The following is a 15,872-nucleotide window of genomic DNA, read 5'->3' on the forward strand; positions in this document are numbered from 1 at the left end:
ACTCTTCCAGAAAGGAGCCTGTTAGCTAAGTGCAATGCTTTGTCCTAGGACAGCCATTCCTCTGCTCTGTTCACAGTGCTTTATGATATATCTGCATCTCATTAAAATCTGCCAAAGTTACTGCTGTTGAATCCCTCAGTGCCAAAACACTGCATTGAAACCAGCTTGAAATGCGCTGTCAGAAAAAGCTTTTTTTGCCATCCTGCCATCTCTTGGAAAGATACAACAGCGAATGACCAAAGTCTTCACTCATCAGTGAAATCAGCTGTGTGCAGAATGCAGCCCAGCAAGCACATCCCAGTGTCCCAGTGTGATTTTCTCTTGCAAAAAAGCCTACGGTCTTCACACAAATAAGAAAACTATGTATAAATTAGAAAAAAATAGAAATACACAAACTAAAGAAGTCAGGTGTAGATTTTGTGACAATAAATTCTGGATGTTTACTGCAATTTCAGGCACTTGCTTGATCACAGAGTCAATGTGCAGCAAGTACAGCATCATCATGAATTAATGTTATTGGAAGTGCTAGGATTAGGCAGTGTAACTTTCCCTTTCTCTGCAACCATGCAAGCTTTGCTTTTTGTTTTCCCAGCGCTGATAATAGAGTTACAAGGTTCTCTACTTTTTATTATTCGCTTCCCACCTCCCTTTAGAAAATCCTTAACACAAAAAAACAGGGGGAAAAAAAAAAGGAAAGAAGGACAGGAAAAAAAAAGCCCCTTCCCTCCCTTCCCTTTTTCAAGCCCACCACCACTGGCAAAAAATCCCTCACCTCTCTTTCAGTGAAATGAGCGTGCCCTGTTACATGCTGCTCTGTAACTATAGGAGCAAATCAATAGCAGCTGAATGCCATCTGCTTCGGCAGCAGAACAGCACCAAAAGTGTGAGCAATGCATCTTCGCTTATTGAAAGGTTATTTTATGCAAGTAAACAATTCATCGTCTTCTTGCACGCTTGATGCTCATTTACCACTTTTGATCAATAAAATATGCAAAACAACAAAAAAATTGAATCCTAAGAGTAGTTCTGATGCCACTGTGATAGTTAATCAATATCAGGTCTCTGTTCAGTAAGGCAGGCAGTAGGGTAACTCCTTTATTGCATGAACCCTGGAAAACGTGTGGAAACGTGTCTTGTTGCCTCTAATGTATGATCTGAGCGAGAAACACAACTTCTGCCCTTCAAATTAAGAAAGGGAGAATGAAACTGAAAGCGCCATTTCTTGCCTTACTTACGCCAGCCTGCCTGATGATTTGCTGCACAGAGCCTGCTGCTATGCTGTTAATTGAGCTATGTTACCATTAGCACAGATACTCGGTTAAATAAAAGCCATTACGAGGCTCGCACTGGACGGAAACCCACTGAAACTGCTCCGCCTTATTAAGTCTTGGTTTTCAGTGTATTTATGTTTCAGGTGAACTCAGTTTTTCTTTTAAAAACAAACTGCTATGGGAATTTCTTTAGCACAGTGTTTCTTTTAGTCAGACCACAAACTGCCTTATTACATTAAGCCTCCTGACAATTGATTCGAGTAGAATACCTCTCTCCCACCACAGAAAACAACATCATTTTTACAGATACTGCAGAACAAACCCACCAATTTAAACAGTTCCCAAAAACAACTCAAAGTACTGGAAATAACAGTCATTAATCACAAGGGCTCTCTTCTCCAGTGAGCTCCATCCCTTCCATGAAAAAAATTAATTGCTTTCTCATTTGAGCAGTAATTTCGTTGCATACGTCAGAAAAAACAAAGCCACAAATTCAGCTGCACGCTGTATGTTCTGATTTGTGTGCTCTCATTCTTTTTTTGTTTGTGGGCAGGGATGCAATTATTCAGGCACAAGGCCTTTGTTTTAAGAGCAGGAAAGCCTTTGGATGCTCCATGAAACTGATATCTTACCTTCATTTAAAAGAACAATCAACAACAGCAACAAAAGAAAGCATATATAGTCTATATACTTGCAACACAGTCACTTCCCAATGCCCTGCCCATGGGCTTCCAGGAAATATTTATTAAATTAAGCATAAACAGACTGCACAAAAAGACATTTCCCATCAAAAATAAGGTATGAGAACCAAACAGTAGCTACTGAAATGGAGAGAGAAGAGTCACTCGTCCATTATTCATCTCTCATAATTCTGCGAACAAACAGGACAGATAACTGTATGAACATACCTATAAACACACATGCAGGGAATTCTTAAGGCAACTGCTGGTAATTAATAAAGTACAGAATCACGGGTATGCAAAAAAGTCTTTCTGATCAACCATGGATATAATTGTTTAGTCACAAGACACACAGTTGGTTGTAGGCTTGTCAAAATGTGGATGAGGGATTAATTCATGAACAACACTTCAGTCTTTTCATTTTATAACCTTGTGAGAACCCAGCCTTAGGCTGTAAGAGATAGCCGCCCCTCCTGCAAGCTCTGAGCAAGCTCATTCCACATGCCTTCTTCAAAAACACGTATGAGCTGATATGAACTCCAATATATGGTTTGATCACACTTATAGAAGCCCAAGCAATTTTGATCAAATTAATAATACAGAACATGGCAGCAAAAGTGCAGTAGCTTTGAGTCAATGACCCAACTAGCAGCAAGGGTATAATTTAAAGTCAGAAATTTCCAGTGCATGCACCGTTAGCCACAGTGAACCTGTTACTGCTCTAAAGGGAATTGTTTGCCTCTTATTAGATTTTCTACAGCACAGCCATAAGTGATAAATGTACTGCTGTACTCACTGTCAAGTTAATCAATGCTGCCAAAGTTTTGTTGACCTAACAGTAATCCATAAAGTGAGCGGCATTTTCTCTATCCCTATGACATCTTGGTCCTCAGTGGGGATACAAATCTTACAACAGCATCTTAAAAAAGAGAAATGAAAAAACAAAGCAAAGCAGAGGGCGGGGGAGGCGTCTTGAAATTCCTGTCTCTAAATTAGCGGATGGAGAATTCCTTGTCTCTGTGAGAAACCGCTTAAAGATGAAGGCCTCACAGCGTGTTGGGTTTGACGGCTAAAATGCTAGCAAATGAATAACTTCACAGAAGATAAAGCCTTGCCTACTAAAAGGAAAATAGAAAACAGCATCGGGAGTCCTCTGAGGAAACAGTTGTGAACACGAAGTACTTGTGACGACAGGTTAGGGCTCCGGTTCAAACGCAGCAATTCTGAAGGCTGCAGTGTGAAAGTAATAATAAAGAATCGCCACCAATAAAAGTTCTCTATTGCTGCATCTGGCTGTAACTCACGATCCATGAGAGGCACCACCACTGAAAAGAAGAAAAAGTCAGGAAACAATTCCTGGTAGAACAAGCTGCTCTATAAACAAACTGCTGCCATGCTTTCACAAGCAATTATAGACATATGAAATATGAATTGCCATTGATTTTTCTTCTAGAGGTCACTCTGCTCCATGTTTTACGCGCTCCAGGCATTTATTTGGGTGGCAAACTGACAAGTTTTTACAGAATTAACGGAGCAATGTAATCTTTGCTCAATCACAGGGACTTCATTACAGTTCTGTTCTTTGACACTTATCCCTCCCAAAACTGGCCAGCAAGGGATTCCTCCATAAAGGTGAGAACAATGCAATTACCTGTGAAGAGAGACAGCCCCAACTTGGTCGGGGAATGCTTATTTACCTCCTCTGTGCTGATGGCCAACAAGCAGCATCAGTGGAAGGCTGAATTTATTACAGCACGCAGACCTGCAGATAAGGTCCCGATTTGGCTAAAACTCTCCATATCCCATATTATTAAAGGAGTGACGAGTTCTCTCCAAAGGACAAATAAAATTGCAAGTGAGCTCCCCAATGGAAGTAACACAGCTTTTCTGTTGAAAATTAACACAATATTAAAACAGTGCAAGAAGGCTTGCAAGTGCAAGAGCTGCCGTCTGTAAATAAAATGCTTTTTACTACCTTCCCACTTAGCAATTGCTGCATGTTCCTTAGCCAGCAATTGGAGAACTACTTTATTTTTGACAGTCAAACTTGCTGGTGAGTTTGAAACTGGGAATCATTAATTCATCAAGCACACAGTTGTGATTTTTTTAGACGGACATTTTCTTTACTTCTATTATTCATTTTTGGTCCCTGGGTTTCCCAAGGAAGAAAAACTTGCAAAAAGGTTGTTGCACCATTCCTAGTGGTTGCTGTGTCCCTGAAGGCCTTGGCTTACCCTAGAAATAAACCTTGTAGGCATCTGAAGTTTAAACTGTTATTTTAAGTCATATTTCTTAGTGCCTCTTAGGAGACAGTTTAGTCTCTGGTAATGCTATGGGGCAGAGAGCTTAGTCAGACTCTGGACTGCATGACTAGCAAATAAAACTGGACCATGCCATCAGCCTAAGTATGTCTTAAGAGCTGATGCCAAAAACTCAAAGTGGGACATGAATATAGAATAAGAGTTCAGAGAGCGTTTACAGCAGAATTTAAGTTTACAGCTTAAACCTGGCCAAGGAAGTGACCTCAAACACTCGATCATTACAAGACAACAGTATGACTGCTGCTTCAATCGCATGAATGAGATGAGGACAAAATGAAGTTTAAAACAAAACTGGCAATCCAGAAAAACTGGGAAGAAGCTGAATGGCTCTGATGTACATTTAAAAATGACAACATGCTGACTGAGAAACCAGGTAAGTAAAATGCAGGGAAAATAATTTACACATCTCCATCCACTCATTAGCAAGAACAACCTCTCTGCTGGTCCACTACGTCAGCATCGACCACCTGGTCTGATGCTGGACTTCCCCCTGATTCTCTTGGTACTGCCCCTTAGAAATATCTGGGCAAAATTAATTCCCCAGATTAGAACAATTGGGATATTTTTATTTCTCCTTTAGGTCGGTGTCCATTCATTTTCAGATGCCAATCATGGCTGCCAGACCAGACTGAAATTCTCCCTTCTACTTCTACATGATAAATGCTGCTCCTGGATATCTGCATTCAACCATAAAAACCCACCAGCATTTATTTCCAGAACTAAAAACGTTCCCAGTATGCTATGGTAACTTTCTCTTCCAGTATGCATCTTCATTGTTTCAGTGTTTAAAGCTGGCTAACTTATTAGGGTTGTATCAGCTGACTGAAAATTAGCAATAAAGATATCCAACTGTACAGCAAACAGCAACTGTAAATGGTATATAAATGCAGTGTCATTACAAAAACGCAAACTGCTTCCTCATTGAGGAGTTATGTAACTGCTGCTGTTCAAAACTATTAGCATGTATCAGTGCATGACCTTGGTGATTCAGAGTCCAAATACACAGAAAAACATTTGATAGGTAACGTAGAGACGAATGCTACACTGCTGACAGCCACAAGGCTGAGGGTTGTGAATTCTGTGCGCAGATTCTGCTCCATTGCAGCTTTACTGAAGTGTTTTGCTGTTTTATGAGTCCTTTTGAGAACTGAAATTAGAGATTTTTTACCACTGAACTTTGTACGAGGTCTGGATCCCATGCTGAAAAGCAGGCTGGGAAACCTGGATGTGCTGAGCCAGGAGATGGATGTCCTTGGAGAGGCTCCACTCTTCTAACTTCCTTGTGGTGCCTTGAGGACACTTGAAAGTACAAACTTCCACAAGGCAATACATCGGGGAGCTGCTCAGAAAAGCAGTAACTCATGGTACAGCTGTGACCATCAGCTCGAGAGCAAAGATTAAAGAAGAATCCTGGAAACAGACCATTCAAAGCACTACGTCTGTTGAACCACGTTAGTTATCATCAGAACATGGGGTGATGTGACAGCACAGTATCGCAGTAATGGATACTGTATTTCCCCACTGATGATGATATTCTAGAAATAATTAAAACAAAGATACTGGTAAATTGAAGATGAACTCCCCCAGCCTGATATATCTAGCCGGAGTGACATTTTCTCACATCGCGTATCAGGAAGGTTAGCACTGACCTTTTCATTTTCCTAGAACAGATATGCCCAGTGGGTTGTAACAGCATAAGAAATAAGATTTCTATCCAACCATTTAAAAACTGTAATTCTGCAAAAGCAGGCTCCAACCACACCCCAAAAGCTGCTGGTCTAGGAGAGCAGTTTTACAAGCCCTGTCAGTCAGCGTACTCGTGCCTAAGAGTTGACATGATTCATGTCAACGTGGAGGGGGATACAACTGAGTAGGGCAGCTCCATAAAAACTGTCCTAGTAATGAAGTCTGCTTAGTATAGAACAGAATGAGCGTACAGTCTCCATCTTTCTCCTTGACTGAATAAATCTAGGAACGTGATGTGCAAAAGCTAACACCATCAACTGAACCAACGTGCAACGCTTTCTTTGAACTTAACCAACGCTCAAAGTCCTAGAGTTTATCATTATGGGAAATATTCAGAAGAGCCATGCATGGAATGATGCTTGCAGCATGTACAACAATACAAACTGGCATGCAGACACAGCTGGAAGAAAGGGGCACACTTCAAAACTCTCTAGGTATGCATCACTACAGAGATCTAACTGTACTAAAGAGGAATAATAATCTAACACACCAGGCTTACGCTATTAGGCACAACTGTAACTGGTTACGAATGTAAACAACCATGGGTAGAGACTATGACATCTACCAGTCAGTAACAAACTGTGGCACTAAAGCCCTGACCTCAGCAGGGAGACTTAAGTTGCTGTTCAACCCAAGCCATTCTACGGCTCCACAAGTAGAGCTTTCTTCAGTTTTAGATACAAGTGGAGTAAATCTTGTGACTGGCTCTTAGCTGTGGGATCTGTGATCTTCTCATGTCCGTTATTCCTTGCACTACATTGCAAGAGACACGTATCTAGCAAAGGAGTTGTCAAATACATTTGGATGTCCCATTGTCTAAGGTCTTCAAACACGTGGCTTTTAATGCTCTTACTGCGAGGGAAAACATCTGCATCGCAGCTTATTTGTTTTTTGTATTTTCTGGTTACTCTCAACTCCATTTTGTTGCAACAGTGCTTCTTTACGTAAAATTTGCATTCATTGATAACATTGGTTTAGTCTGACTTTTATACTGAGCTTTGAACTAATTGCTCTCAATTAATCTGTTCCACTCTTTGATAGCTTATTTATCAGATTGGGAAAGATAGATTTAATGGTCCTTGCTGGAAACAAGTTCTTTAATTGGAAATACCAGAGTGTTTAGCTCACTTTGTGCTCCAGCAATTAAGGACAATTTGGAAAAGCGTTTTTCCACCTACTATTGTCTCCTTGATTAGATTTCCAAAGAAGCAGACAAAACAAATGACAATACCACCTAGCAATATTGGTTCAAATAAAAGCCTAGCAGCCAAATTACTTACTATGAGAAATGTGAACCATCCCCATCAGTTCCAATGCTGCGTTACATTCATTTTGCTGTATCTTTGCTTCCCACGTAGGTAAATGGCAGAATTTCTTTCAAAATGCATAGCTCTATGCTTTGCCTCTATACAATTATCCCTTTCCACAAATAAGCCAAATCAACAGAAGAAATTATTTTTCTTGATTAAGCTCCCACATTTCTCTTGGGATGAAACAAAACAAACAATTAATCTTTCCTTATTTGTTCTCAGAAGAACCTGCATCCCTTAAATGTACGATAACCAGGGTACCTGTGGCAGGCAGTCGGCAGCAATTAGGCTTGTGCTGAAAATGAATGAACTGGAGTCAGAATGCCTAATCTGCTGAGAGTTTCTGCAGGAGGGCAAGGTTACACCAGGAAAATTCCCTTGCTGTGGAAATACTGTTAAAAATTACCACTTGACTTCAGCATAATTAACAAGGTCTGGGAATTTATATGAACTGAGTAATTGAAAAGAATTAGCAAGAGATATATGCATTAATCTTCACCAGTTACAGCGTGCCTAATGAAATTAAGGTTCTGCCTCTACTCCATGATTTGTTTCTGCAAACTTTTTTCAACTACGGAAGAAAAAGTATATTAGATAAAACCACAGCAGCTACCAGTAACTTAAAAAAAGAAACTGCACCATAAACCTAACTATTATATTATATTATATTATATTATATTATATTATATTATATTATATTATATTATATTATATTATATTGTATTGTATTGTATTGTATTGTATTGTATTGTATTGTATTGTATTGTATTGTATTGTATTATATCATATTCTATGCCTTTATTATGCTATATACCTTTATCCATATGTACTCCTTTATATAAATCTTACAAGATTTTCTTATATAGAATTTGTAGTATTTATCACAATGAAACTCTACTAAAGCTTCTGGCATTAACAACCACAGCAAAAACGCACCACACGGTAGAAGTTTACCATTATTTCTTAACACATACGTACTTGTAAGTGTGCATGCACTTAAATTCAAGTCTGTCTCAGTCAAGACCTACTACAGTCAATAGTTTTAGCACAATGTGCTCTTTTTTTCAGCTCTTAGCTAAATCCTTGTTGTGTTCCTATTACAGAGACAATGAGATGGTGAAAAGAAAATTCAAGGCAAGCAATGCTGATTTGTTCAAAGATTGTGTCAGCAGAAAATAATGAGCATCATCCTCCTACAACCTATCTAAGGAAGACTAGTTGTGTTGTCCACACTTTCGCCAGACCAGTCACTCTTCTGTGCTCTTTACAGGCAATATCCATTTTAGGTTGGAAAGGACCCATAAGATCACCAGTTCCAGCCATCACTTAGCACTGCCAAATCCACTGCTACACCATTTCCCTAAGCGCCATATCCACATATCTCTTAAGTGCTTCCAGGGACTCCACCACATCCATGGACAGCCTGCTGCAAAGCAGCCTGTTTCAAAGCTTGACTGCCCTTTCTGTGAAGAAATCCTCCCTGATATTCAATCTGAACCTCCCCAGCACAACCTGAGGCCATTGCTTTGTGTCCTATCACTTGTCACTTGAGAAAAGAGACTGACACCCTCCTTGCTGCAACCTCCGTTCAGGGGAGTTGCAGAGAGCGATGAGGTCTGCCCTCATCCTCTTCCTCTCCAGACTAAACAATCCCAGTTCCCTCAGCAGCTCCTCATAAGACTGGTGCTCCAGACCCTTTAGCAGATATAAACAACACTAGATAAAAACACGGAAGTTATCACACACTTCAAAGAGAAGAACTGTCAGAATAATTTTATCATTCAAACTTACATTCAGCCCTCTTAAAGAAGATGCATTAACTGTTGCTTACGTGATCCCGCATTACTTTTTGCCCCCAAGAGCCAGTTCTTCATGCAAAGCACAGAATGAATGGCATTTAGTTATTCAGAATGTATTCACTGTTTTGTTTTCAACCTCCCACCTTCAAATATGTTCCAACGTGTAAAAACCCAAACCCTGCTATATATAAGGGCAGATTTATTCATTTCTTCACACACCTTTCCTCTGCACTCACACACACCTCACAAATACATAAAGAAAACTGATGAATGGCCTCCAGCCACACAAAGAGTGTAGGCAAAAGACTGCAACTGGATTGCATCGAGGCAACAATTTGGCAAACTTGGGTTTATTTAATGCTATATGCTACTGAATAATCATAACAGACCATTCTGTATTGCACTACACATGCAGTAATAAAATACTGTTTCACTAGAAAGTATGTTTCTCTTCATTAAATAATTTTGCAAGTTGATTTTGAAGAGAAAGCCCGTAAGGCTTAACTGGCCTTGAAAACACAGTTTAAAAAAGCAATAATCATTTGTACATGAAAAAGTAAGAATTGGCTCATGTAAAACAACACAGAGCAGATAATGAAAACACGTTTAAAATAATATGTATTGATGAAAAGGTGGGAGCAACTGCCATTCTACCATAGTACTGGGTGGGGATAATAACTGCCCTTAGAAGAACTGCAGCTCCCTCCTTCCTTTACCACAATGGACAGAAGTTGTTTAACTTTTTTCTTCCCCCTCCCTCCCTACCCCCAAACTCAAACAAATCTATTAATATTTATAAAGGAAAAAGAAAATAAATTGAAAAATGTAAACTCCGTGTGTTAAATGGGGAGCTGCCTTCAGGATCACATTTTTTTTTTTTTCCTTTCATTGTGGCTAAATAAGATAAGAGACTCAAACTTCTTATTGCGCTAGAAGGTGCCCTGGATATTAGAATGATGGAGTCAGCAGACTGCAGCTGCAAGCCACAAAATGGGGACTCCAGATTTAACATCTTGCTCATACAGGCTGTGACACAGGGCAAAGAACTTCATTTCTTTCTCTTCCCTCAGAATCTTCTGGTTACTTTGAACATATGCAGGTCATGATGGAGACCATTTCTCACTGTATATACAATATGCAGTACATGTACTTTGATGCACATGATCTTAACTTGGGCAACAGTAAGTTCTACTACAGCATTATGAAAAGGGAAAACTGCTCATATATGGCTTTAAAATTTGTCATGACCTCTAGTGTCAATTTTGCTTTCCACTGAGTAAAGTTTACTGTCATCTGTTCTGACTTAATGGGAGAATGAGAGAGAAAATCATGTAGCGTAGCTCCATGTAGCAAAAGAGAATCTACAGATTATTGAAGATGAAGGAAAATATACGAATCGTAAAATTACAAAGTGCCACCACTTAAAAATCAATAAGAAAATCAGGTGATTTTCCTAAGCATGGTTTAAACACTGCTGTAAAGAACACAGCATGTAATAAAATAAAATTGTAAGCAGAGATTGTTATTAAAAAGCTCTCTTTTAAATGATCTGCAAAATTAATTTTGCTTCCCCCTTTTGTTTTATAGCTCCGCTGAGCCAGTGTGCAAGTCTGTCAAACACACTCCCTGAAAACCCACAGCCACTGAAAACCAGCTACGTATCTGTACCACCAAAGAAACGTGTATGCACAACAGAATCTTAAAAGAGCTGGTCTTAGCAATGATGGATTTAAGTTATTAACCAATCAAAAAAAGATGGATGGTGGTCTGCTTTCCTTAATCTACATCATCATCTAGATCTATTTAAAGATATGTGGTATACTAACAAACTTAGTTAAGGTTTCGATAAAATCAGTAGAATAATCTGCCCTGTTACATTGAGACGGTATCGATCAATAAAATCACTTGTACTAGGAAAGTACTGTTAAGTACTGACAATCCAAGCCATTAATATTATTTAACACTCTGCTCACAATCTTTAATAAGGACAAAGAACATTTTGCCTTTTTATTCTTGTCATACCATTGCTTTTATAGCTCCTTACAGGTGGAGCTCAACCTCGATTACCGCAGACTAAACGGCATTAGAGAAGGATGACACTGATTAATTTTGGATGATAAAGAGAATTTTTGTTGTGATTAATGGACATGTGTGATCCAACTGCCTTTCCAGCAAGACACGAGTTAGATCTTATTTCACTGCTCCCAACTTTCACTTGCAGCTTCCTAAGACCAGCCTCTTTCCTCCCAATGTATTCATCTGCATTTAAAAGAAAACTGCTTCCCAGAAACAGCAATCAGAAAGAAAAGCGATAAGCATCCGTTCTGGACCTGATGGGATTTCTTTTCTTTCTCTCACTCTCTCTCTCTCTTTTTTTTTCCCCCCTGCAAATAAGCCAATTTGGTGTTAAATTAGTTAGAAATAGATTCCAACAGAGAATATGTACATAGGACAAAGGGGAGGATGGCTTCTACAGAAATCTTTGTGATGATTAATGAATGACAAAAGGAAGTCAAGGAGAATCCTATCCAGCTCTTGCTCTCAGATACGGTGATAGGTTAAAAGGAAGCACAGTGAGACAAAGCCCACAGAGTAAGGTGGAGAAGAACAAAAATAGGCCCACATTTTGCACAGAAGTTCCGTCATCTGAAATTTCTTCCTGTGCATTCAAAGTATAGAGCCAGATACCCAACACATGCAAAGCAATTAACCTCAGAGGTGCATTCAGTATCGTATCCAGCCTCCAAAAGCAGCTGCAATAAAAGGTCACCAAGGAAGAGCATAAATGAACAGGACTAGCATGAGATACCTTCCCTCAATAGATCAGCAGCCTCAAAAGTTATTTCCAAGCCACATACTTCCTAAGATAAGCATAAAGTCTTCCACAAACTTTTCCAGTCTTCCCTTTAAACAGTTTCGACTCAGTACCTTTATGTATTAACACACGGGTATTCAGGAATAACTCAACCCTTGATAGAGAGATCACCTCTGTGTATTAGCTCATTAGAGATGTACATACATACAGACCTTACATACTTCCACACACACAGGTTCAGAAGGTTTACAGCTCTCGGTTTTATATGAGATCCCTGCAGGTCACAGGAAGAATCTCTTCAGGCCTCCTGGACCACAATGAAGAAGACAGTATCCCGAAGCTCATCACAAAGAGGGGCCTTCTCCAAAACCTCTCTATAATCAAACAATTTCAGACTAGCAGTGACATACTCTGACGTTGAACTGTGGGTGCCACTTTACAGTGAATTCTGTTAACCATAACTTCCATCTCAATGGACTGATGGTATCAACAAATGATGAAATTTCTTCTGCCCCAAAGGATGAGAGAATATCTACTTCATTGAACTTCAAAAGGCTGGCCTGACAAAGAGTAAGTCCCTGGTCAGAGAGCCTGGATGGCAATAACGTCCAGTGTCAGCTCAATGGGACAAGGATATGACCTAACTTCAAATCAGCAGAGGGCAGGAGGTTAGATCAAGTTCTTCCCAACTATCAGCTCACTGGAAATAAGCTCCATAAAAACTGCTCCTTCCAAGAGTACATTACACAAAATCTAATTGTAACAAATACTGATCACACTGACAAACAGAGTCGCTGCAGTAACCAAAAATAAGGCCCTCAGTGCTCTTCTTAGGAATTCCAACATCTTCAGTGTCCAGAACAAAAACCCAACTACCAGTTCAGCTGGCCTATCCAAAAGATGACTCACTGAACTCAAACACAAGCTACAGTGTGCAAGAAGGAGAACGGAGTGATCTGTATCATCTTCAAACACAACATCTAAGGCTAAGCTCATGCACAGTTAGTTACCATGGATCAGCAGGGGAGAAATTGGTTAGTGCTTCCTACTAACTTGCTTGAATGTTAGGGCCCATGCTCTGTCATTCTCTTATTTTTGCATCTGTTTCCTCATTATCAGATTAAGCAGAATTATTTCTTTCACTAGTCAGTTTATCTTAACATTCACAAGGGCTCTCTATGATTATTATGCACACTATTCCATTAAGTGCACTAGTGCATTACCAGTCAACTGTCTCACTGTATTAAAAACAAAAGATGTAAATCTCAGGCAAGATCATAGAATATGAAAGTCACTTAAAAATAACACATATAAACCAATCTTTGACGATTTCAGGAATATCAGGCCATTATAGGATGAATACATCCTCAGCTAGCTTTCAAAACCAAGAAAATAACCTGTATGATGAATTTTAGCTTGCAGAGGATTTTGCTGAATAGTGCTAATATAGCTAGAACGCGTATTTCTACATCACAGCCTAACAATGTTTGGTTTATTCACCATTTTGCTGATCATTAGAAAATTACAATGATAATGTTTCTGACCTCCTGTCCAGGTACTACCAGAAACAAAACCCATACACTGATAGAATCTGAAAGGATGGTTTCACCATGAGAAGATGAGGTAAGGCAAGCTGCAGCGCTTCCCATCTCGGACCATGGAATTCTTTGCTTTCCTTACTATATGATACAGAGACAGATCAAATGTTCTAATTTCATCTCATGGTTTTTATCCAAATTTCAACCACAGGGGATTACTTCATTAAAAATATGTTAAAAACTCATCATGATTAGGCTATGTCAGAAAGACGTCTGTGTGTGACTGCAATTGGCATAGCGTATTCTTTGTCTTTGGCACAGGGTTTTCCAAGATGCATGGTAAAATAATGAAATTAGGAGAAATCATCACATGCTGCATAAAATGAGTAATTTGAAAGTATCTGTGTGATATTCTGACTGGTTTTGAACAAAACTGCAGCAATAAGCACGCAGTAGTTTACTGTCTGCACAAATGGTTTCTAGGACCACAACTGACTAATGATGGCAGCAGCCAACCTACTTTTGAGGATTAAATTCCATTAGTGTAACTTGAAATCACATCAGCCACACTTTATACACACACTGCTGAATTAAAAACAGACCCAATGTATTCTGAAATTGGAGCACATTCCTACACTGTCTTGAAAATGTTTGGCACTCTGATAAGTGAACTTCCTTGAAATGAGCATTTGTTTTCCTAAAATTAGGCTCTCGTTGTTTTAAAAGCTAAAGCTTCACTGATGATTAGTTTTGTTCGCTGTTAGCAAACTGGAAATTAATGTCTTTGAAAACAACACGAATGATTTCTTTTTGTTTAATATGATTTGGTATGCAAATTAGTATGGGTATATACAACTAAGAGGCTGGCCTTGTTTTCATCAGTTGACCACTAGCTGTCCTTTCAAGTTTTAACCACTGCATATTCCTGTGATAGCCACCAGTGACAGAAGGTGGTATGAGTCAATTACGCGAAGAATGCACAATCTAAGACTTGACTAACTCTTCCAGTAGGGGGAGATGTTCTTTTAAAGTTTAATCAGTAATAAAAAAGAAAAAAAAAGTGACAGAAAACTGTAAAACAAAAACTCGCCGACGATTGCACAAACTGTGCTGACAGCCACTGAAACAAAAAAGATCTTTTTTTTTTCCTTTTCTCAAATCAAAAGGACTTGTCTACTGCGGTGTTATTTTTAACCCATAATAAACTGAGCCACTCTTGATGATACTTGAACAGTCATGGTGACTGGAAAAGGCAACGCTGCATCCATTTTTGAGAAGGGTAGAAAGAAGGGCCCAGGGAACTACTACCTGTCAAGCTCACCTCTGTACCAGGGAAGACCATGGAACAGATCCTCCTGGAAGCTATGCTAAGGCACATGGAAGAGTGGGGTGGTACTGTAGGGCAGCAAATACAGCTTCACTAAGGGCAGGCCCTGCCTGACCAACCTTGCTGCTTTTTATGATGGTGTAACTGCACCAGTGGACAAGGGAAGATCCATTGACATCATCTATCTAGACTTCAGTAAGGCTTTTTACTTGGTCCCCCATGACATAATTCTCTCCAAATTGTTAAGATATGGATGTGGGAGGTGAACTGTTTGATGGTCCAGGAACCGGCTGCAAGATTGTACTCATAGAGGGGTGGTCAACAGCTCAATGTCAGGTAGAGATCAGGTGGAACCCCTCAGGAGGCAGTACTGAGACCAAAGCTCTTTAACATCTTCCTCAATGACATCCACAGTGGTGACAGAACATCACCCTATGAGGACAGGCTGAGAGGTGAGGCTGTTAGGCCTTTAGAAGAGAAGACTGTGGGGAGACCCAATAGTGGCCTATCAGTATCTGATGAGGGGCTATAAGTAAGAAGGGGACAGACACTTTAGCAGGATCTACTGTGACAAGACAAGAGGAAACGGTTTCAAACTCGAGGACAGACATCTAGATTGGATATAAGAAAGGATTTTTTGAGGGTGGTGAGGCACTGAAACAGGTTGCCCAGTGAGGTGTTACAGAAGCCCCATCCTTGGAGGCATTCAAAGTCAGGCTGGATGGGCACCTGATCAAGGTGTAGGTGTCCCTGTTCACCTGCAGGGCAGTTGGACTACATGGCCTTTAAAGGTGCCTTCCAACCCAAACAATTCTATGATTCCATGTTTCAGTTGAAAAATAATCACTAAATATTTTAAAATAAAAAACAAAAATAAACTCTACTTCCAGAAACTCTCCTTATATCTCAGAACAAAAATTGAGCTGGTCTTTCCTATTCCTTTCCAACTTGCTTTTTAAAGAATGTCAGAAATACCTTCTTGCATCACATTGCAATTATTTCCTCCTCCTTAAGTAATCTTTGTTCTGAACATGAGGCAGGCTCCTGAGTTTGAGTGGTGGATGT

General features: G+C 39.6%; 1 protein-coding gene across 2 annotated transcripts in view; it reads right to left on the reverse strand.

Annotated features, from left to right (window-relative positions):
* The window catches only part of SNX24 (sorting nexin 24), a 69,383-nt gene that overhangs the window by 11,649 nt on the left and 41,862 nt on the right, over positions 1 to 15,872 (reverse strand). The window lies entirely within an intron of this gene.

The sequence above is a fragment of the Excalfactoria chinensis genome, chromosome Z (assembly GCF_039878825.1).
Source record: "Excalfactoria chinensis isolate bCotChi1 chromosome Z, bCotChi1.hap2, whole genome shotgun sequence".
In the NCBI taxonomy this organism is placed as follows: Eukaryota; Metazoa; Chordata; class Aves; order Galliformes; family Phasianidae; genus Excalfactoria; species Excalfactoria chinensis.